This window comes from Xenopus tropicalis, chromosome 6 (genome assembly GCF_000004195.4).
Source record: "Xenopus tropicalis strain Nigerian chromosome 6, UCB_Xtro_10.0, whole genome shotgun sequence".
NCBI classification, from domain to species: domain Eukaryota; kingdom Metazoa; phylum Chordata; class Amphibia; order Anura; family Pipidae; genus Xenopus; species Xenopus tropicalis.
In genome coordinates this window covers 25973582-25997299 of record NC_030682.2, presented here as the reverse complement: position 1 = coordinate 25997299, position 23718 = coordinate 25973582, and the positions used below count along the sequence as shown (strand labels likewise).

General features: G+C 41.3%; 1 protein-coding gene across 16 annotated transcripts in view; it reads left to right on the top strand.

Annotated features, from left to right (window-relative positions):
- kiaa1217 (sickle tail protein homolog) overlaps positions 1-23718 on the top strand; it is a 255530-nt gene that overhangs the window by 197120 nt on the left and 34692 nt on the right. Inside the window, exon 1 of one of the 16 annotated variants that reach the window (XM_031903539.1) lies at positions 8684-8773. The exons of the other annotated variants lie outside the window; for them this stretch is intronic. The gene's annotated coding sequence lies outside the window, so the exon portion shown is untranslated. Of the gene's footprint in view, positions 1-8683; positions 8774-23718 lie in introns of those variants that run through there. 16 annotated transcript variants of the gene reach the window in all.

The window sequence follows — 23718 nt, the reverse complement described above, 5'->3', positions numbered from 1 at the left end:
TTTGAGCAACTGGGAACAACACAAATACCTGATGTTCAATGGGGGGGATGTTCCCAGTTACTCTTTGCACATCTTTGAGCAGTGATTTGGATACTTATATTGACAGAGGAGGCCAACAGGCCATTATCCCCTTACCAGTGTTATAAAAAATGTGCATGCCATTTCTTTAGTTGTGGTTCCTAAATTGTGGGACCAGTCCCATCAAGGCAGCCACTGTACACTCCCTACACCATGAGTTAGGGGGTCAAACACACGAATGTGTACAAGGGGGGCACACATGGTATGGCAATTTTCCTATTGTTCTGATCATGCAAAGAGCATGAATCATGGGAACAGCAGAATAGTAAGTAAAGTAAATAGGAATTGCGGCTCTGTTTCACTTCCCTGATCAGCCAATCCGCCATTAACAGGCCAACATGGTGCATCAGCAGATGAACTGTTCAAATCTGCCCAATTCCAGAAATAAGCATTATGCACAATGCATGGATATCGGCTGGAATTGGTGGGCCACAATACATGCATCACTAATCACGCTTCATTTTGTACAATACTGCACATGTATGGATAGCTTTAGGAAGGCCCAAAGTAGTGGCCTAAAGGCCAAATAGGGTGAAATTTGAAGTTGAATTCTGCAAAACAACCTTCAATATCTCTGGAGTCTCCGGATGTCTGCATTAAGGTTTTTATTACTTTATACAGACCACTTTAATGAGATGTGCCCAGACAACCCTTGATTGTCATCCAAAAGAGGCTCTGCTATTGGTGTCCCTGCTCGGAGGGTTCTTGTGGTATTAGGGCTCTGGCACACGGGGAGATTAGTCGCCCGCAGCGAAACTCCCTGTTCGCGGGCAACTAATCTCCCCGAGTTGCCTTCCCCCTGCCATCCCACCGGCGAACATGTAAGTCGCCGGCGGGATGGCAGACGCGGCGGGGCGATTTCGGGAAATCGCCGAAAAAGACTCGCAAGTGTGCCAGAGCCCTTAGGGCTAAAGGTGGAGACATGAGGAGCTACTTTGTAGCATCTAATTGTCACAGCTACAAAATGCTGATAATTTACTGATAATTGTCTCCATGTGCATTTTAGCAGAGGTAATTCTCAGTATTGTCTATGGCAGGGTATTTTCTGGCATTTATTAGCAGTGACAAGTAGCTGCTACTAAGTCTCTGTGTGTCTTCACCCTTAACCCTTTACTGACTGCCTCCTGTCTGTTTACACATTCCATAGTAAGGTTCTGCATGCAATGAGGAGCCTTTGTAGCAAGTGAGCAGTAAATAATCACAGCTATAGGTCAAAGGGGGCTTTGATCAAAGTGTTTGAGATAAAATTCAAAAGAAAAGCAGAAATCTGTAGGCAAGAGCCTCATCTCTCTGGCCATAAGGTGTTGGAGTGTGGGAGGAAAGTCACACAAACACGAGGAGAACAAATAACTTCCTTGGGAATTAAACTGAGGAATCCCAGCACTTAAGGTGATTATTATCTGTTATCTCACAGATGGCAGATCCCTGCCTCAGAAATCTGTTTTCCAGTTATGAATCCTGGGAAAATGGAGTTCCTGGAAACTGGAGGAAAAAATGGTTGATACCAAATGCCCAGCAGTGGGAAAAGAGGGAGCCGTAGGCAAAACCAGCTGCTTGGATATGCCTTACATAATTGCTGACAATATAAATCATTAGACAGAGTAGATATAGGTCATTCTTACTTTATACAGGGCCCAGGGTACAAACAACCAGCACAATGGGACTAGTTCTATGAGATAGATGGGCACACAGGCCTAACATTACAGGCAGAACACCCAATGGCTCGCTGGGGCCCAGGAGGGAAGAAGACGTAGCTTTCCAGAGGAGGATATGGAGATGTTTGGGTTACCAATAGAAGAAGAGCTCATTACATATAGCAGGTGATCTCCTGTTTCGGGGGAGGCCAAGTTTCCTGCTGCACAATCACTGTGGGGTTAATTTATTAAGGCTCCACTCATTTTTCAAGGCCTTTTAATTGGACTTTGTTGAGCATTTGCATGTATTTTTTGTTTGAACCGAGGCATGTCTAAAATCTGCTCTGTTTCAGATCTTGCAGAATTAACGGGAAACTGTTACTGATATAAGCAAACTGTAGTGGATGCTTCATCATTTTGTTTCACGTAGATTTTTATGATTGGTTTGTTATCATTTTTGAGATTTTTTGCACTCAACCTACAGCAAACAAGCTAACCATGTTGTGTGTCAGTAGTATGGGGCAAATGTCTGCCTCTTGCTGCAATCAGCCGGTACAAGCAGGGAGATCTGTCTGGGACTCACAGCAGGAGTGTGTTGGTTGCAGCCATAGAAAAATTGTTAGGTTGAGAAACTCCCAAATACATTGTAAATATATACACATCTGTCAGAATAAAGAGTTAGTGGATTTTTTATATCCTCTTTAAGCCATGGCTAAAGGTGGGATGCAGTATATATGCCTTTAAGAGCATTTATTCTCTCTAAAGGAACAGGTGTATGAAGTAATCATTGCCATGCTGCCTGTGATGGACTGCTCCGTATCATAAGCCTATTAGTGAGCGTTGAGCAATCCATCCTTCTCAGGTTTTATTTATTACGGCTGTATTTCACCTGCTTTAAAGGGCAGAATTGTTTGTCTGTCTTGCTTTGCCTCGTAGACCGATGATCCTGTCTCTGCCTCTGAACATCAATCAATTATATGCGTGCTTGTTTTTATTCACTTTGCCATTAAGGTGACTGTGGTGCTTATGTGCATTTAGGACTCATCTGTTCAACAAGTTCACCGAGCAGATTCATTTTGCCACGTGTGACCACCTTATATTATGGAAGACCATGTTTTTCCTTGGCGTTGGGCTTGTTGTCCGTGTTTTAGGCTCAGAATACCTAGGGGACAGCAAGCAGTGGTGCAACTACTGTAATTACAGGGGGTTAGACCCCCACCCAGTCCTGATCCCCTGTGGGACTATAGTTACAATGCTGCCAGGAGTTGTACTCACATTCCCCTGTCCATTAACTCAGTGCTCACTCAAAGCTTTATATCTATCATCAGTAATTTAGTAGCCAATGGGGTTCATCCAAACACCCTTAATGATGCCCATAGGGGCAAGCTAAAGGGACGGTTCACCTCTAAGTTAACTTGTTATAGAATGGCCAATTCTTTTCAGTTGGTCTTTGTTTTTTATAGTTTTTGAATTATGTGGTTTATGTTCACTTCTGACTCTTTCCAGCTTTAAATTGTAGGACACTGACCCCGGCAGCCAAAAACTATTGCTCTTTGAGGCTTCAATTTTATTGTTATTGTTACTTTTAATTACACATATTTCTGTTGGTCCTTTCCTATTCATATCCCAGTTTCAAACCACTGCCTTGTTATTAGAGTAATTTGGACCCTAGTAACCAGATAGCTGCTAAAATTCCAGACTGGATAGCTGCTGAGCAAAAAAGCCAAATAATTTAAAAAAAAAAAAAAAGCACAAATAATAAAAAAGGACCAATTGCAAATTGTCTCAGAATACAATATACCAAAACAAGCCTTTAATAAGTACAATTTTTTTCCAGTTCTAGGTAGCAACAGCAACCAGATCAGTAAATACTTCCTATTGGTTGGTTCCTCAGAGTCACTAGAATTGGAGTGTATTACAGTATATGTTGGTACATAATCATAGCAACAGACAGAATAGGATACAAGAACAGAGAATTATAGCTATAACTATTACATTCTCAGCCAGTAGATACTAGTTTTCCGTTTTTTTGCACTGAAAGTTCCTTTAGTAATTTATGATCCATGTGGGTAACTGATTGATTTTGAAAATAGAATAGAAAGCAATATAATCTGTGAGGGTATATTATGTATAATGTTACGGCTGCTCAGGATGCCCCATAAGATCCTGTTACTGACCTCGTGCCAAAAGCTTTAGTCATAGAAGTTATAATAAAATAAACTGTCATCTGTAAACAAATGCTGGAAAGCCCCGGTGTCTCCAAACATCCAAGTGATATTTAAGGAGAGCTTTTAAGGAATCTGCTGAGTAGTAAGTTATGGTTTTTAGCAGGACAAATAACAGCGTTTTCATTGAATTTGATTTGAATTGATTAAAAATGTGTTTTTTAATCTGTGGTGCCATATTGTGCTTTATTCCTTTCTACACCATCAGCTCCTCCCTCCCAGTACCCTTACTGTCAATGTTCGAAGGTAAAATCCCCCTCGGACTAAATGACTTCTGAATAGAGGGGGTGTATACTATATCTAATTACTGATACACTGGTATTACCCCTCATTGCCTAAAAATCAAAATGGAAAAAATTGAAATAGTTATCTTCCCACCTTCCACATTTGTTCCCCTGCCTGATATCCGTGTAGAAAACAACCATCTCAAGTTCCCCAAGTCTGCTGCTTAGAAGTCACCTTTGGCTCTGCCCTCTCATTTATTCCCCATATGTAAATGCAAATTCACATTTCCCATATACAACTCTTCCTCACACAAGAGATGATCAAAATGGCCTTGTTATATCCTGGGGAGAATACTGTGAAATTGCTTTGCAGGCTTCCCCTGTCTAAGTGGACCCTTCAACTTATCAAGGGCCCCAACTGCCCTGAGGCAATGTGAGAACCTTAGGCGGCAGTGTAATAAGGCAGTTTACCAGGGATGGCAGATAACCATTATTCACCCTGCACTTGCCACTAATATCTTGACTAACAGGACCTTTATAGCCACACTGGCCACCAGGACGTGCACCGGGAAGAAACCCATTGGGCTCCGGCCCTTGTTGTGGGCCCTACCGACCCAGACCCAATCTGCGCTGGCATTCCCCTGCTTATCTCCCTCCCTCTATCGTACCAATGATAAGTATAATGTATATGCGCTCAGGGGGGAGGGGGTTGGGCGGGCTCCAGGGACCCATTGAGGGGTGTGGGGGCCACTTGGGCAGCAGCCCAATGGACCCTGCACACCCCTGTCTTACCCTGTTGGTTGCCCCATGTTAAGTCTCTTTTTTAGATTGTAAGCTCTTATAAGCAGGGCCCTCCTCCTATTGTCTCCTTACAATAAGCAGTTGTAGTTATTCAATTATGATATATATATGTATATATATATATATATATATATATATATATATATACATATCCCCTTACTTTTATAAAGCCCTCTATAAACACTAGTAATAATATTGCTATATCCATTATTCCTAATAATTCTTTTTCTTGTAGTGACACCAGCTTGCACACACTTGTGATCCGTAGCACTTGTTTGTTTATTCCTTCATTTATTGCCTAACAACATATTCTTACTCAGTGGTACTTTGGGCATTAGAATTCCCTGCATCTTTTAATTTCATTGTATCTCCAGTATGCGAGTAAAAAAAGGAAAATGTAAATGTCAATGTAAAATATCCCCGGCTATTCAACCCCATTAGTCTCTCGTTCTCTGTTTTTAATGTGAGAGTGAAAATGTTTCAGATGAAGACATTAAGGTTCTGGTACAAGCCGTTGGAAATACAGAAATCTCTGCGTTCCTACCTGATCGTTTATGTCTCTATTAATTCTGAAAGCAGCAGAGGCCCTTAATGTGGAGGATTAGCTGTTAGCTGGTTGACAGATAGGAAAGGTAAAGGTCAGTTTCCAGTGGGACTCCTTGCAGATTGTAATAATACTTCCCTGAATTAGCAGGCGGAGGGAATTGAACATGATCTTATAGATAAGTGTAGGAGAGGGAGCACTAACACTTGGAGCAAAGCAGGAAATCTGTTGTGGGAGAACTAAAGAGCAGAGAGAAAATAATAAAAACCATTGGGTATTTACCAATGGAATATGTATGAGATACCGGGTAGGTTTGGGTTCCGTTCTTAAACAGAAGCAAGAATGGATTAATATAAATATCATTATTATTATTATTATTACTACTCATACTAACACCAACATATTCCACAGTGCTGCTCTATAGAAGGGCATATGCATTAATTAAATACTAAGCGATACTACTACTTTAGGTAAAGTTCTACAGTCTCAAAAGACATCTCAAATAGGAAATGTTCTGTGCGATTTTTGATACAGGTATGGGATCCCTTATCTGGAAACCCATTATCCAGAAAGTTCCGAATTATGGAAAGGCCATCTCCCATAGATTCCATTATAAGCAAATAATTCTAATTTTTAAAAATGATTCCCTTAACTGCCTGCTGCTTTGTGCATCTATGCCCAGGGAATAGTCACACACTGCTCACAACACATGCTCAGGCAGGGGAATGGGTAATAGCTAATTCACTTATTACTACCAGCTTCCGCTAGAGCTGCACATTCAAAGGATAAAGGTCTTCATGGGAGTAATTATTTAGTATCCCTTATCCGGAAACCCATTATCCAGAAAGCTCCAAATTACGGAAAGCCAGTCTCCCATAGATTCCATTTTAATCAAATAATTCAGAATTTTTAAACTGATTTCCTTTTCTCTGTAATAATAAAACAGTACCTGTACTTGATCCCAACTAAGATATAATTACCCCTTATTGGGGACAGAACAGCCCTATTGGGTTTATTTAATGGTTAAATGATTCCCTTTTCTCTGTAATAATAAAACAGTACCTGTACTTGATCCCAACTAAGATATAATTACCCCTTATTGGGGGCAGAACAGCCCTATTGGGTTTATTTAATGGTTAAATGATTCCCTTTTCTCTGTAATAATAAAACAGTACCTGTACTTGATCCCAACTAAGATATAATTACCCCTTATTGGGGGCAGAACAGTCCTATTGGGTTATTCAATATTTAAATGACTTTTAGCAGACTTTAATTGTGGAGATCCAAATTACAGGAAGATCCCTTATCTGGAAAACCCCAGGTCCCGAGCATTCTGGATAACAGGTCCCATACACATGAAAGGCACTATAAGAGCGAGTTGTGATAAATCTTCTGCCAGTGTTCCAAAGATCCTGGGGACATTTTAGGGAACCAATAATAGCACTAATAATTTAATAATAATTAATAAACTGGGTGACTTCTCTGACCTTACTTTACTGTACTTTGATTCTTTGATTCTTAAGAGATTACTTACAGATATTCTGACATAATGTTTCCTGACCAGAAAATCAGTAAATAAAAAAGATGTTATAAGCAGTCAGATTTTCCTTGTACCAATATTTACAGATCTCCTAGTCCAGTTATGCTTTGTAATGTTGTTTTCAGAGTGTGGGTGTAGAGACAGCTGGGAGTAACGGTTGACCTTTGTTTTATTCAAACCTTCTCATATTCATTGTTAAGTGACTGTATTCAGTGTGGGTTTGCAGATATTTACTGTAGAAGTAAACCTGCATGGCAACATCCATAGCTACAATGGCGCTCCTTTTTTAGAAAAGATACCCCACCTTCAGAAGCAAATCAGAATGGAAATGATGATAATGGCATTGAATCAAGGGTTGCTACCTGGCAATAACAGTGACACTTACATGCAATTGTTATTTATAGAGAAGAAAGACTATGTGTATAAGAAGGTTGGTGTTTTATCTCCAGAAAAGCTGTCCCTAGTCTCAGTTAAAGGGGTGGTATACCTTCAGGTTAACTTTTATTATGTTATAGAATGGTCTATTCTTTCATTTTGTATTTTTTATAGTTTTTGAAATATAGCTTTCGAATGGGGGTCACTGACCCCAGCAGCCCCCACAACTATTGCTCCGTGAGGCTACAATTTTATTGTTATTGTTACTTTTTTTAAGCCCCCGTGTATTCATATTCCTGTCTCTCTCTTTCAAACCCAAAAAAGTAACGTAGGAGTGCACTGTCTCTCTATTATTCTAGTGGTTGCCCTGGGGTGTGCATAATCAAACGATTAGTCAAAGGAAAAAAAAGAAAAAGTGATCCGGGGAATAAATACCTTTGCACCCCCCCCCCTGGTATGCCAATTCTAAGACCTCATAAGCAATAAATTAAAACTTTACCTTTAATAAATAAAGTAAAAAAAGTATGTCCCACAAGCTAAAGGTTAAGTTTTATTCTATTGCTTATAAGAATTGGTATACCAGGGGGTGGTGCAAAGGTATTTATTCTCTGGATCACTTTTTCTTTTTTCCTTTTGACTCTCTTTCAAACCACTGCCTGGTTGCTAGGTTAAATTGGACCTTAGCAACCAGATTGCAGCCAAAGTCCCAAACTGGAGAGCTGCTGAACAAAAAGCAAAATAATTCAAAAAACGCAAATAATAAAAAAAGAAGACCAAATGCAAACTGTCTCAGTATAGCACCTCAAAAGTGAACAACCCATTTAATCTGGGCCCTGTGAGAATAATACTTCATGGGACTGGCTTTTACATTTAGATATGGTGCTTTGTTTGGACGCCCGCTAGAAAAAACAGGAGATTCTGAAACGTCACATGTGGTGCGTGCTAAATTTTTGAGCCATGAAATAGTGATCCTTCATGCTGCTCTTCATTCGCTTTTCCTTGTCATTGAGAGGTTACAATAACACGATATGTGTTGTATTTATAAACATCACATGTGTCCTTGCTGGGGCTCCTGGCTGCAACTCAGAAGCACGCACAGGGCGAGGAAACACCTACTCTGCTGAGCGCTGCCTGCACTCCCTGTGCCCAGGTTTAAATGCCCCGTGGCTCCAGCTGAAGTCATAGCGCGGGGAAGAGCAGCAGGATTGTAGCAGGGCTGTGTGAGCTCGGTTACATTGCTGGGTTAGATCTCACAAATGAGCTGAGACACCACTCTGCTCACTTCATCCTTAGCTAATGTGCTGTCAGCTCGGCTCTGGGACTCCTGAGCTGGGATCTCTGTAGTCTGAAAGGTAAGAATATGTTTGACATCTTGTTTCCTTTCAGCGAGGGCAATTATTTCTTGTTGTGCCGGCACACTCATGTCATATACATACTAAATCAGCAAATAGGCACACAGCAGGTTGTCTCTGCACGCTTAATATTCCCTTTCCTGCTGCTGTATATACAATTCCCTCACAGAGAAAGTGCAGGACCAGACCAGATGCGCTTTAACCATTCACAAACACAAGGGTGTAACAGTACTCCCCCCATAGCAGGTATATATTTGTTTTTTACTTTTGTTCCGGTTTTACCAGTTCCCTAAATTAAGCAGTTTCTATCCAAATCGGTGCTAATTTCAGGACCTTACTAGCCAAAGGGTCATTTTAGATTGACATATGCCAGACCTGCCTGTTTAAGAGCACCCTAATGATGCCACATCTTGGCACAGTTTATTGGGAATGGGGCAACTATTTTAGGAGCATTTAGGGTGAAGACACACGGAGCTACTAGTAGCAGCTACTTTTTCATGGCTACTAAACAGAAAATACCCTGCCATAGACAATACTGAGAATTGCCTCTGCTAAAACACATGTAGAGACAATTATCAGTAAATGATCAGCATTGTCTATTTTAGTAGCCACAACAATTAGCTGCTACTAGTAGCTCTGTGTGTCTTCACCCAACTCTATCACACCAATCTATCATGCTTCATTTATGTGTCTTATCAGCCAGGTCAACTGTCCTTCCAAGTGCCGTCTCTTGGTGCTCTTTACCTCTTGATTCTGGTCCCACATATTTCAAGACCTGTACTAGTATCTTCTCCTTTAAAAATGATTTTATATGTATTTTAATACATTGGTAAATGGCCTCTAAGATCTTAGAAAGAAAAGATATACAAATATGTAATGGAACAAAATGCCACCCCAACATCATAGAATATAGAAGATTTAGGGGGGCTTCATCCCCCACAATGTGACCAGCTATTCTGTATATATGTGTGTATATATATATATATATATATATAACTAGTTCTCTAATGGAAGCCCTTCTTTTGGTAACCTCTCCAAACAAACATTTTCCCAATGTGTCCCTGGTATTCTACCCCACCCATCACCTCAAGCAGTAATGGCTAGGTATTTGCCCAGAGTACTTGATGAGCTACTTATTATTACAGATGATAAAGGGAATAAAAGGGAATTAGTCACACTGAGCCAATTTGCTGGAATGAATTTACCTTGCCTTGCACAAATTCTAAAACAATGAGTTCACAGTATTTTCTAACTTTGTATTATTTGCCATAGATATAAATTGAGAAATAAAAGATACACTACACTTCATACTGTATTGATCACATACTGAAATGAAAAATGTATTAATATAAATGTTGGGAGGAGAGGGGGCAGTGGCTTCTATGGAAAGGACAAACAGTATTGCCAAAGCTGCTTAGCGGTGTGATATTTTAAGGCCTCCTAACCTGTAATCTTTTACATAGCCATTCATTTTCTTAAATTCCGAGCAACAAAGTCATTTGGAATGTGAAATCTTCCCAAATCAGGCTGTTAGGAGAGGTTTTTCTTGCGTTGGGAGAGCACATGCTCCTGCGGGGGTTTCTAATGAACAAATTCCCCCCTCTCAGGCAATGGCATTCCCAATGCTGCATTCCATAATCCCGGAGCACAAAGCGCACTTTTATTCACTGGCTTATTATGCCTCGACCCAAGGGTTATGTTTTTCCAACTCCTTGTGTAATCACAAGAAACCACTTACTTCCTTGTGGCTACAGAACTTCAGAGGATAATGAAGAATGGAAAACAAACCAGCGCGTATCTTACACATATTTATAAAAGTTTTTGGAACTTTAAAAGGTATTTTCTTAGCAGTTTGATTCATCACTCCCTGGGCAAGTGAAGGTAGAAAGACAGCGGGGAGGGATACCGGTCGTACCACAATAAAATAATGCATTTACATCTAGGGAATGATATCATCAACGAAAAGAGTCAAAACACTTAAACAATTAGGCACATTTAAGCAAACGAGTTTGTTTTACTAGCAATTATACGTGTAAATTGTTTCCAATTTAGGGCTTCGTGTATATGATGATTGTTATTAGAATGGGGGAGGCCATTTTTCCTGGATCCACCCACACCCTTGTCGGGAGTCTGCATGTCTTTAGAATAAGGTGACTTTGAAAGTGATAGAACTTTAATCAAAAAGGGAATATTCAGTTTCAACAGAGTTTACTTAGAGCATCCAAAAAGGGCCAATGTATATGGGTCCCACACCTGATTTGGAGTCCATACTGGTTGTTGTAGATGTGAAGAACAGCACAAATTTTCTTCCTGATTTCTGACATTGGGGCAAAGGGTCAGTCCAGGTGTATGTAATAAAAGACACAAAATTTTGCCCTGGAGCAGTAACCCATAGCAGCCAATCAGCAGGAAGCATTTATTGGTCACTAGTGACCCTAACCTGCTGCTCCCTGCCCAACCGGGTCACGCGGGTATCGGGCCAGCCCGCACATCACTACTATCACTGACTTGTGCGATTTGTGGGTTTTAACCTTGAAAGCAAGTAAGTTGCAGGTATAACTTAGTCCCTTTACTAAATGTATATTGAAGCAGTAGAATTCTTAATGAATCGCATAAGTCAGTGTAGGACTGGCCAGAAGGGATGACTTTGATCTAGTTGGCCAGCTTGAAGTACTGTATATTGTATATTGCAATATATGGACACACAATTCCTGTTTTGCTTGAAGGGGATGGCATTGCTTGGTAGATTAATGCACAGAATGTCTTACTATCCTATATATATATTGATGATGGGTGAGTGCAGAGGATCTCTTGTCTCTGTCTATATGAATTTTGTGGTCACAACCTCATTGCACCCACGCCTAATGGTTTCAAATGTAGGGGTTGAGCACAACTTTCCCTTTTTTGCTATATATCTTATTGGTTGCTATTGGTTACTGGTTCTGGTCTTTTATTACATATGGGGAAAAGACTTGAGTGGGACAGAAAGTACATTATGTTAACCAGCCTGTGGCCCTTAAGCTGTTGTTGCCCACAAGCATCTGGACTACTATTGGTTCTATCGACCTTTTTATATGAAAAATTGAAGTCGCACAAAGTCTGCTTTGCCCAGACCCTGACACTTAACTATGACATATCTACAATGAAAAGCAAACTGATCAGTGAGAAACCCTTGATGAGTAATTATAGAGCACTCCCGTGTTTGCAAATGAAAATGAATGACTTAAAACCAAGCAATCATGCTTAGCATTTATGGCAATTTACCTACCGAGACCCTGTTTTCACGGAAGTTTGCACAATGTATCTTTAATACTGTTTTACTGGAGAAAACAACTTAGGGTTTAATGATTTGCTTCACATTTATTGGTGATTAAAGTGGCTATAAACCTCAATACTGTACAAGAAACTGTTTGAAGCAGATCAGGCAATTTGCTAGGTGAGCAACGGCAGCACCCTAAGAATCCCAGTGATATTAGGAGCCATAAAATCCCCATTGTAATCTGTCCATCTCTCTTTGTCTCCTCAGAGATGGATCTGATTTTATTGTGTAGTTGTCCTGTCCTGACTACACTGCCTGGTCATCTAGACATGTATGGGATCTTGGGTGGGCCTTGGGTAGGCTGTTGCCATCCAGCAATCCTGTCACGTTGAAGTGAGAGTGTACAAACCCATAACTACATGTGCTAATGCAATGGCAGATGTGGAAGTGAGAAGAGAGCTCCTCCTTAGTTCCACTCACATTCAGGGCAATCCTATGTACAAATAGTACAATATTCAGAGCTTTGGCCTACAGGCTGATCAGTTGGACAACTGCCAGGTCTGCGCATATATGACCCCTTTAAGACTGAGGCTTGCAGGTTCATCAGTTAGTTCAATGACGGGAACATTGCAGAGGTTAAATGAGTTGAAAAGAAAATATAAGAGGTGAACCATGTGAATGTCTCTGGGGGGCCCAGTAGTCTATAGAACCCTTGACTTATTATTTTGCAACATGGATGCAGGGAGATGTATATATGTATATCTTTATTTATAAAGTGCTACTTATGTACTTAGTGCTGTACAGTAGAATACATTAATATAAACAGCGGGTTATTAAGATAATAATAGAAAAATACAGTAGTATAACAATAAATACAAATAAATAAAAGATACAGTTGCAATAAGATAAGACTCAAAGACACAAGAGGACAAATCTACATGTACAATCTATATGGGAGGGTAACTAACAGGCACAAATAGGCAAATATAAGTGCTGTAGGTCACAGTGGGTGACAGTACAATATAAGTGCCAGTTCCCAGATCAGGGGCTGTGCGAGTGCTCCAAGAGGGAGTCTTTAAGTTTAGTTTTAAAAAGACTGAGGGAGGATTCTCTCCGGAGGAAATCAGGGAGGGCATTCCCAATGTAAGGGGCAGCAAGGCAGAAAGGTTTAAGGCGGGAAACAGCAGTAGTAGTGGGGGGCGCAACCAAGCGATTGCTCTGCGAGGAACGAAGGAGTCGGCCAGGAACATACGGAGACACAAGGGAAGAGATGTAGTGAGGAGCAGAGGAATGGAGGGCTTTGAAGGTTAGGAGAAGGAGTTTGTAAGATATTCTTTGTTTAATAGGAAGCCATGATAAGGACTTTAGCAGGGGAAGGGCCTGAACTCTCCTGGATGAGAGGAGGAGAATTCTGGCAGCAGTGTTTAATATAGACTGTAGGGGGGAAAGATGGGAGTTAGGGAGGCCGGCTAGTAGCAGGTTACAATAGTCAAGTCGGGATAGGATGAGCGCATACATGAGCAGCCTAGCTGTTACAGTAGAAAGAAAGGGACGGATTTTGGCAATATTGCGCAGGAAAAAGTGACAGGTTTTGACAGTGGTGTTAATATGGTCAGAGAAGGAGAGAGTTAAGATGTTTTTACTGAGGGACAAAGTAATATCTAGTTACACACATATCTGGTGATATCAGAGACTTACATATCAAGCCTATGAAAACATGGCAAGAGCTCCATGTTTTAAAAAGGGTTATACTGTTCCATCCAAACATTATGTGCCCTATAGGCACACAGTATTATGTAAGTTTGCTTTCTGGTCGTAGGATCGTTAGTGCCACCATGTGATAGGTTGCCACATTTGTAAACCCGCTGACATCAGCATTTTAACCACGTTTGTTCATTATAAAATAAACCTATAAGTTATTACTTAAGCATATCTTGGGTGACAGGTTGGGAGAGGCCCCTCCAACAATATTTAGAGCTTGGAAGAGATGATTAAACCTGACTATGCACAGAGAAGCATTTTATTAAAATATAATTGAAGCCTCCTACAAATCCTAAGATTAGTCAGAGTTGACAGGTCGGAGGACGGAAAGTGCTAGGCCAGAGTTATCTGCTCCGTAGCTAAAATTGCACCTCAGCAAAAATGTATCACTTCTTACCCAAACTATAACTCTTATGGAACAAACTTACAGCAGATGAAGGGGACGTTAAAACCATAATATTAACGGATAAAGTATGAGGCTGTTTCATTGAGTCAGTAATGGTACAAACTGGGGGTTGGATCTGTACATTGAATGGTGGGTTGATTGATATATAGAGGAAAGGATGGTTATTCTTCTTATTTTGGAAGTATGTTGTATCCATCTTCACTTACACGGGAATATCCCCCAGACCACCTTACTAGCCACGTTCCCCTACCTACACGTTGGTGTCAGGGAAGATTCCCTGGAGAAAATCAAACTTTCAGGGGAAAGGAGAACTCAGTGTGAAAATAACATTTTGCACAAATATTTACATGGCACCTCAATGATAAATGACCATCTGTGAGGGAGGGTGAGGCACATATAAAGTATTTTGTCAAAAAGGATTATTTCTGACAATCTGCTAAGCAACATGCTAGGAGAGAGTGAATGAGAGAGGCTAAAGTAGGAGTACAGTTTATTATCTCTGAAATGGATTAGTGGCAGTGTCTTCAAGCACTGTCAGATGGAGTAAGTGCTTGGTTAGTAGAATGTTAGCCAGTGTATATGGGGAACGAGATTACATTAACCCCTTACTTAGGTAGGTTAGTGTGGGTTTTTATTCTATGTACTGTATGTGGATGTAGTGCAGCCCAACATAACAACTTCACATACATTGATTTCATTACTCTTGGCCTCCTGGCTTATTGTCTGTTTCCTTCCTGTTAAAATCTAGTTATGTTTATAAGCCAAAACATGACAAAAGACTAAAAGTGTCCTTCTTGGTTTGCTTGTTCCGACCTGGCATAGCAGAAATTTTATGATCCATGTTGTGTTGCCCTGTTTGCCATAATGTTCTCATCTTGTCATCTTGGATACTGTACATTCTCATTGTGCTCTGGGTGCTGTAGGTGCAGAATGGGCTTGCTGAACTGCTCATCAGCATTCACTGCCATGGCTTGGTATGTTACCAACAGGTTCCACATTTGGGAAGCTACTGTACCTATAAGTTGGTATAGCAGTTCTATGAATGAGCTCTAACCTATAAGTTGGTATTGCAGCCTTATTTTTGTTATTATTATCCTTTATATAGCACTGATATATTACACAGTGTTTACAGAGATTGTTCATTAGTCACATATGCTCATGGAGCTTACAGTCTATTGACTCTTTCAGATTTACACACCACACACATACAAGTAGGTTAGGTTGTCACCTGTTTGGCCCTTTAAGTCTCCGTTCCCCCAAAAGACCTGTTTAGCTTATTAGTTACAATTGTATCTCAGTGCAGCTGAAGCTTGTTAACTTTCTGGGCTCTCTGCCAAAAGCTACTGTTTAATTAAATTTGTATCTTTTTTAGCCTTCAGTGCAGGAGATCAAAGGAAAATGAGGGACTTTTCAGTAAGAAGGGTTGAGCTGTCAAGAGGGACTGTCCCCCAAAACTGGGACAGTTTGGAGCTATGCCATAACACAGTTGGGGTCAAAGTCAGATGTAATTGAGGCCGCATTGAAGAAAACATGAGGGGAAATGGGTGGAACTGGGAGGGGGTTAATAGGCGGGCAGGAGGCGGATCATAGGCGGGCAAGACCCATAAAGGAAACATATGTCTCCTGTCCATTGCAAATGTAAATTGCACCCTATGTCGCATTGACTACTCGGAGCTTCCCCTGACATTTTAGTGGTAGGTGCAACTTTAGGGTGACATTTAATCCAAAAATCCCCTTGCCCCCCTCATAGTAAATGAGCCATACAAACTCCTTGCAGATAATTGAACTCAATACCCCAGCACTGCAATATCTTCTATCTGAAGGCAAGTGGGGGTTAGAATAATAAAGCTTACATTAATCAGGGCAAACACAAGTGTGATAGTTCTTTATAAACCATGTTATGATTATTAAACAGGGGACATTCCCCCGGCTGCTGACATTGCCCCGGCCGTCTCCCTCATTGTGCCCAAAGGGTTAATCTGATAGAAGAGGATCCTGGCTGGCAAGTGTATAGCACACATGGCCAAGACTGGAATAGAAGCAAATGAATTGCCCAGCCACAGGGTCTCCGAGGTTTCTTGTGCGGCTGCTGGTTTAATGTTTAAAGCTAAATATAAACTTCTTGTATCCCTGTCAGGAATGAAGTGTTTCAGCACTTAAACATGTAGCAATCAGACCTTCTCAAGCGCTGCTTCTCACACCCTCTCAGTCTGATGTCGGCACTTTATTTAATATACGGTTTGTGTGACTGAGTCCCTTTTGTTCATTACAATGATCTCTGCGCCCTGCACCTAATCTCGACTTCAAGATATTTCTTTGGCAAACAACTGATCAATACTTGCTTGAACAAGTACATTTAAGGGGCTTTTTTCTCCCTTAGAGTGGTGAGACTTAGCTGTTTTTAAATTATTTGAAATAAGTCCTTGTATAGCGCCGGGGACTGTAATGCTGTGAGAGCCGCCGCTCTTCCTGACAATTTGAGCTACACAGAATTTGTTCAATAAAAGCTTTGTTGTTGACTTACATTCAATATTTTTTAACTATTATGTGTTCAGTACATGTTACTTTTAATGGGAGTCTGAAGGGGGGGGAGGTGACAAACTGAGGCCCCACGGGGCAGTAATTTTAGGAAGGAATTGTGTAGTAAAGCTCAGCAATGCCTCACCTGTTGACTGTGAGGCAGCACAGCAGCACTCAAGGTAGCCTCTGGGAAAGCATAGTAGCTTGATATGGTGCCTATAGTAGCAGTGGGATAATAGCCTCTGGGAAGGGACTGTGGCTGTGGGATAGCAGGTATAGTAGGGAGAGATGGTGCCTACAGTAGCAGTGGGATAATAGCCTCTGGGAAGGGACTGTGGCTGTGGGATAGCAGGTATAGTAGGGAGAGATGGTGCCTATAGTAGCAGTGGGGGGATAATAGCCTCTGGGAAGGGACTGGGGCTGTGGGATAGCAGGTATAGTAGGGAGAGATGGTGCCTATAGTAGCAGTGGGATAATAGCTTCTGGGAAGGGACTGTGGCTGTGGGATATCAGGTATAGTAGGGAGAGATGGTGCCTATAGTAGCAGTGGGATAATAGCCTCTGGGAAGGGACTGTGGCTGTGGGATAGCAGGTATAGTAGGGAGAGATGGTGCCTATAGTAGCAGTGGGGGATAATAGCCTCTGGGAAGGGACTGTGGCTGTGGGATAGCAGGTATAGTAGGGAGAGATGGTGCCTATAGTAGCAGTGGGATAATAGCCTCTGGGAAGGGACTGGGGCTGTGGGATAGCAGGTATAGTAGGGAGAGATGGTGCCTATAGTAGCAGTGGGGGGATAATAGCCTCTGGGAAGGGACTGGGGCTGTGGGATAGCAGGTATAGTAGGGAGAGATGGTGCCTATAGTAGCAGTGGGATAATAGCCTCTGGGAAGGGACTGGGGCTGTGGGATAGCAGGTATAGTAGGGAGAGATGGTGCCTATAGTAGCAGTGGGGGGATAATAGTCTCTGGGAAGGGACTGGGGCTGTGGGATAGCAGGTATAGTAGGGAGAGATGGTGCCTATAGTAGCAGTGGGGGGATAATAGCCTCTGGGAAGGGACTGTGGCTGTGGGATAGCAGGTATAGTAGGGAGAGATGGTGCCTATAGTAGCAGTGGGGGGATAATAGCCTCTGGGAAGGGACTGGGGCTGTGGGATAGCAGGTATAGTAGGGAGAGATGGTGCCTATATTAACAGTGGGGGGATAATAGCCTCTGGGAAGGGACTGTGGCTGTGGGATAGCAGGTATAGTAGGGAGAGATGGTGCCTATAGTAGCAGTGGGGGGATAATAGCCTCTGGGAAGGGACTGTGGCTGTGGGATAGCAGGTATAGTAGGGAGAGATGGTGCCTATAGTAGCAGTGGGGGGATAATAGCCTCTGGGAAGGGACTGTGGCTGTGGGATAGCAGGTATAGTAGGGAGAGATGGTGCCTATAGTAGCAGTGGGGGGATAATAGCCTCTGGGAAGGGACTGTGGCTGTGGGATAGCAGGTATAGTAGGGAGAGATGGTGCCTATAGTAGCAGTGGGGGGATAATAGCCTCTGGGAAGGGACTGTGGCTGTGGGATAGCAGGTATAGTAGGGAGAGATGGTGCCTATAGTAGCAGTGGGGGGATAATAGCCTCTGGGAAGGGACTGCGGCTGTGGGATAGCAGGTATAGTAGGGAGAGATGGTGCCTATAGTAGCAGTGGGGGGATAATAGCCTCTGGGAAGGGACTGGGGCTGTGGGATAGCAGGTATAGTAGGGAGAGATGGTGCCTATAGTAGCAGTGGAATAAAGTGGTCCCTCCATGTATTACACCATTTTATTGCACTTCATGGAATCTCACAGGTTAAGGCTGAGAATGATCTGTGTTTCCTCCACTTTGTCCCACCAGCATGGCTGTAAATGATGTCAGCGCTTTATAGCCATGGTGGGACATTTCTAACCTTGTGCATCACTCTTTGGATTGTCTCCATATAGAAGGTGCTTAGGCTGAAAATGTGTTTAAGCCAAACCACGGAGAGTTTAATACAGTCCTGAAATGATGTTGAATAAATACCTGCTTGACTTTGAAACCTGAGCCAACTGTAACTAAGGCTGGTCATTAAGAAGGCAGTCTGGGTTTCGTCAGGCAATTTAATGTGGAAAGCGAGGCATGGGCAACTCTTCAGCACTCGAGGAAAATGTGACAGCACAATGATGATTGAATTCTTCCTGATCCACAGAGATCCACCTTAATACAGGTGAAAGGATATATGGGTGGTTTCCATATATGTCAAGAAGCTCATCCAGTGGCCTACAATAAGAAGGTTTTTTATAGGAACCTTAAAGACAATGTAAATACTAGTTGGAATGTAGAATAAATTACTTTGTCACTTGCACTTACTTGAACTATTATTACATATTTACAGGCAATAAGAAGCTGCTATTGTCCCATTGCCATACTAGCCTAAATGGCTCTAATAAATGCTAGTATTGATACCCTAGTACCGTAAAGCTTCATTATCATAGTTCATAGTAATAATTTTTATTGGAACAAAAACCCATCAGAAGAAAAATAAATTGAAAGATCGGATTGGAGTATGTGGCATCAATAGATCCTCCTCCTGGGAGACCAATCACCTGCTCAGATCTCCTTGTGCCGATTATTGTTCAGAACAAACCAGACAATGGTGCTCATTCTAAATGGGACAATGGCTACATGGAGAAGGAAGATCATGTGAGATAAACCCCCAAATTCACTGTCATCTTTTCCCTTATATTGATTTATAGTAAGAGAAATTCCAGAAATTCTTAATATGTAGAAAAAAAATGCAGAGCGCTGTTTTAATCTACTTTGTACCAATGTAGCTCTACGGGGCAGGGACCTCCATCCTCTTTGTGTCTTTAACTCTTATCTTATTGCAACTGTATCTTTTATTTATTTGTGTTTATTGTTATACTTTGTATTTATCTGTTATCTTAATAGCCCCTTGTTTGTATTAATGTATTCTACTGTACAGCGCTGCGTACATAAGTAGCACTTTATAAATAAAGATATACATACATACATACACACATACATACATACAATGTACTGTTATGCATAATAATTGGGCCTCAATCCCACAAAGTTCTTTGTATGAAATGGTATTTGAGGATCATGTCTGTAGGACTGTTTTTATTCAGTCATTTTTTTTTGGGGGGGGGTTGTTCAGCAACTTTTGGAATCTACAGAAGTGCAGTTGCCAGGGTCCAGTTTACCCTAGCAATGAGGCAGATGGATAGGAGAGGGCTAGAATAAAAACACAGTGACCCCCATTTGAAAGCTGTTGAGTCAGAAGAGGAAGGCAAATAATATTTTTAAAAAGTGAATTTGCCTGGGGTACTTTGTGCCGTGAATCGTCTTATTTTGCCAGTTTTCCAGGCATCCCCTGCACTCTCTTCTGTATAGGTGCATAGGCAGCAAGAAATGCTCTGTGCTCAGCCAGGGTGGCCAAGGAGTACATGGGCAGCAGTGTGTAGAAGGGGAGCCCCAGCCTGGGGTAGGAGGTACACGAGTGGAATGACTGGGGGTAGTATATAAGAACTTGGAACCTCAAGTGATTTTAGGTTTTGTTTTCCTTTAAAATAAACTTTTCTTAGTTTTCATGTTATTTGAATACTTTTCATTGTGTAGTTAATACTGGCCAGCTGTATGACTGGCTAAAAATACCTGGCTAGGTAAGTACGAGCATTTACTATAGAAAATCGGAGCATAACTAGCTACAGACTGTACGGGAGCAACTCTGTGAAATGAAATACACTTTGGACTAGAATGTTGCTCAGCAGCATTTGCTATTTATGTGCCTTTGTTCCATATTCTCTCATGTCTTTGGAATGAAAGTGAAAGGTACGATCAGATCAATGTTCCTGCTCTCTCAGGAGTGGAAAGTGATAATAGCTGCAAATATATTACACAATAACAGTTTGTGCAAAGAGGTGTCACATCGGGGCTTCTTTGTTATAAGAAATAATGGGTCCCATGGTTTAACTGTAAGGATATTAGAACATTTCTCCAAAGGCACATCTTCATGTGGTTGTGGAACTCCAAGGTGACTTTATTATATTTTACAATAGGGCCAGGGGACTGTGTGCAAGGTGTTTGTATGTTCTCCCCATGTCTGTGTGGGTTTCCTCCGGGTACTCGGGTTTCCTCCCACACTCCAAAACCACACAGGTTAATTGGCTTCTAATAAAACTTACCCTGCTGTGTATGAATGTGATAGGGACCTTAGATTGTAAGCTCCACTGGGTCAGGGACTGATGTGAACAATGTATAATCTCTGTAAAGCGCTGCTGAACATGTTGGTGCTATCTAAATAAAGTATAATACATTGATACAGCTGTATTCCTGCCTTTATATACACCTTAACTCCCTACAGAAGTAGAGAACTTTCCTGGCTAATATGTGTGGCAGTGACTCTGTCGTACACGGATCGACTGATCCAAGCTGTTTACTCTCTCTCAGAACTTTGGACTTTTCGGTTGCTTAGCCGTCATTTCCACTTGGCTGATTTTCTAGCAGTGCCAGAGAAAAACAAACATTTGCAGTGGCAGTGTCCCAGTCAGCGCACAGAGATGTTACCAGTTACATGATGTGGGACAGGGACTGGTGTGTTCTGACTTTAACTGGAACATTAAATATACACGGTGATGTAAGAACTCTTCCAGGGCACGTTGTACTAAAGGCTAGCAAGTCAGAAGTGGGAAAATGTATGGTGGGGGTTGGACTGCTGTTGCCAGTGACCGGTAGTTTTTTTTTTTCTTTTACTTTTTACTTTATTTTTCTTGCAACCAATAAGATGTTTGCTTTTAAACAGGTAACCCGTAAATGCTCCCTGCTGATTGGTGTCTTTTTTTATTGTCTTTTATTGCATAACCCTATTTGTTTCTTGGGGGTTGGGCGACTGTATTTTTAAATAAAAGGTGTTTCAAAATAAAAAATACAAGTTAAAGCATATCTTAGACAAAAAAGGGTTTTTTTATTATTATTATTATTATTATTATTATTATTATTATTATTATAAGATGTTTAAATAGTATAGATATAATACTTGGACATGTTGTCTTGTAGCCCATAATAAAATGTGATCCACACCCTCCTGCTAAAAGAACTTGCAGTCCAGTACAGAGGGTGCAACAGCCCATGTTGTGGTTTTCATAGTCAGTCCCTAAGCCTCGGCCAGCACTGTGGCTCAGTGGTTAGCATTACTGGCTTGCAGGGCTGGGGTCCTTGATTTGCTTCCAGCCAGGGCACCATATACAGCAGGAGTCCCCAAACTTTCTTACTCGTGAGCCACAGCCAAATGTAAAAAAACATGGAGAGCAACACAAGCACCATAAAAGTTCATGGAGGAGCCAAATAAGGGCTAAGATTGGCTATTAGGCAGCCTCTATGCACACTATCAGCTTACAGGGGCTTTATTTGGTAGGAAATCTTGTTTTTATTTAACCAAAATTTGCCCCCAAGTCAGGAATTCAAAAATAACTCCCTGGTTTGGGGGCACTGAGAGCAACATCCAAGGGGTTGGGGAGCAACATGTTGCCCCCGAGCTACTGGTTGGGGATCACTGATATACAGGGAGCTTGAATGTTCTCCATATCTGGGTGGGTTTCCTCCAGTTTAAAACTGACCCTATTATGTGTGATTAGACTGTAAGCTCCACTGGGAGGGTGAATGATCTATAAGCTCTGCCCAGCAGAATGTGCCGGGACTATATAAATAAAGGATGAGAAAAAAAAGACAGCTACCCATCTCCTGGTGGGACATAAGTTGAGTCTGAATCCTGACGTGAGGTCCCTAGCAGACAACACAGGAATATATAACTATATCGAACACATATTCATCCTTTTTTTTAGCCTAAATTTTTCCTGTTTTGTCGAGGAACAATTTCAGCTTTTAAGCACAATGCCGAGCTTTTCATTAAACGAGATCCTTTCTTGTTAAAGAACTGTGCATTGCTATAGATAGCAGGTACATTTTGTCTCTGAGCCGCTTTTGATTTGGAAACTAATGACCCAACACAAGTGAACAAAGTCTGTGCCCGAGGAACTCTTCAAAAGAAACACCATCATAACACATTTATCTGGATTATTCTTTTATTTTGCCAATACAAGAGGAATCATACAGAATATACCAAAACATATTCTAAAATGAAAGAGTAAAAGGCAGGATTTGTATTTCCTGGAGCGTGTAAGGATATCTGTGTGTGTATATGTGTAATATTTACTATATATATATAAGCGAGTCGTCTAAAAACACACAAGCCATAAATATCCTGGAAAATATTCTTAGAAATTGTGCTTACTGATGTCGTTTGTATTACATGACTCACTAAAACTTGTTCTTTATCAAAATATATAACAAATCCCCAAATTGTAAAAAAATTATATTAGGGCACAGACACACGGAGCTACTTGGTAGCTACTGGTATTAGTACTGGTAATAAATTACGCACAAGTCATATTTGGCGCCATATGCTGTGATTTTCATTTTATGATGCTACGTTCCTTGGGTTTTTTTAGTGCCATGTCTGAGCCTTCTCAATTACAGTTTAGGGTATGAAGTGATATTAATAACAGGCTGACTACTGTCCTCTGTCTATAAATTTATGTTGATGAGTGTGAATAAAATGTTCACTTTACATGACTGCAGTATTGTGTGTAGGATTTATACCAGTAAGTGAGATCTATCAAATAAGCGCTGTGTTTGGAAAGGTTACTTTGTGGGTTCTACAAGTTTCTCTAGCTCTTTAGCATATACATTTTGCTTAGGGTGAAGACACACTGAGCTACTTAGTAGCAGCTACTTGTCACGGCTACTAAAAGCCAGAAAATCCCCTGCCATAGACAGTACTGAGAATTGCCTCTGCTAACTATCAGTAAATGATCAGCATTGTCTGTTGCTGTAGCCGTGACAAGTAGCTGCTACTAGTAGCTCTGTGTGTCTTCACCGTTAGGGTTGGTTTGGCCTTAACTGTGTAAAGGTTAGGGCCACC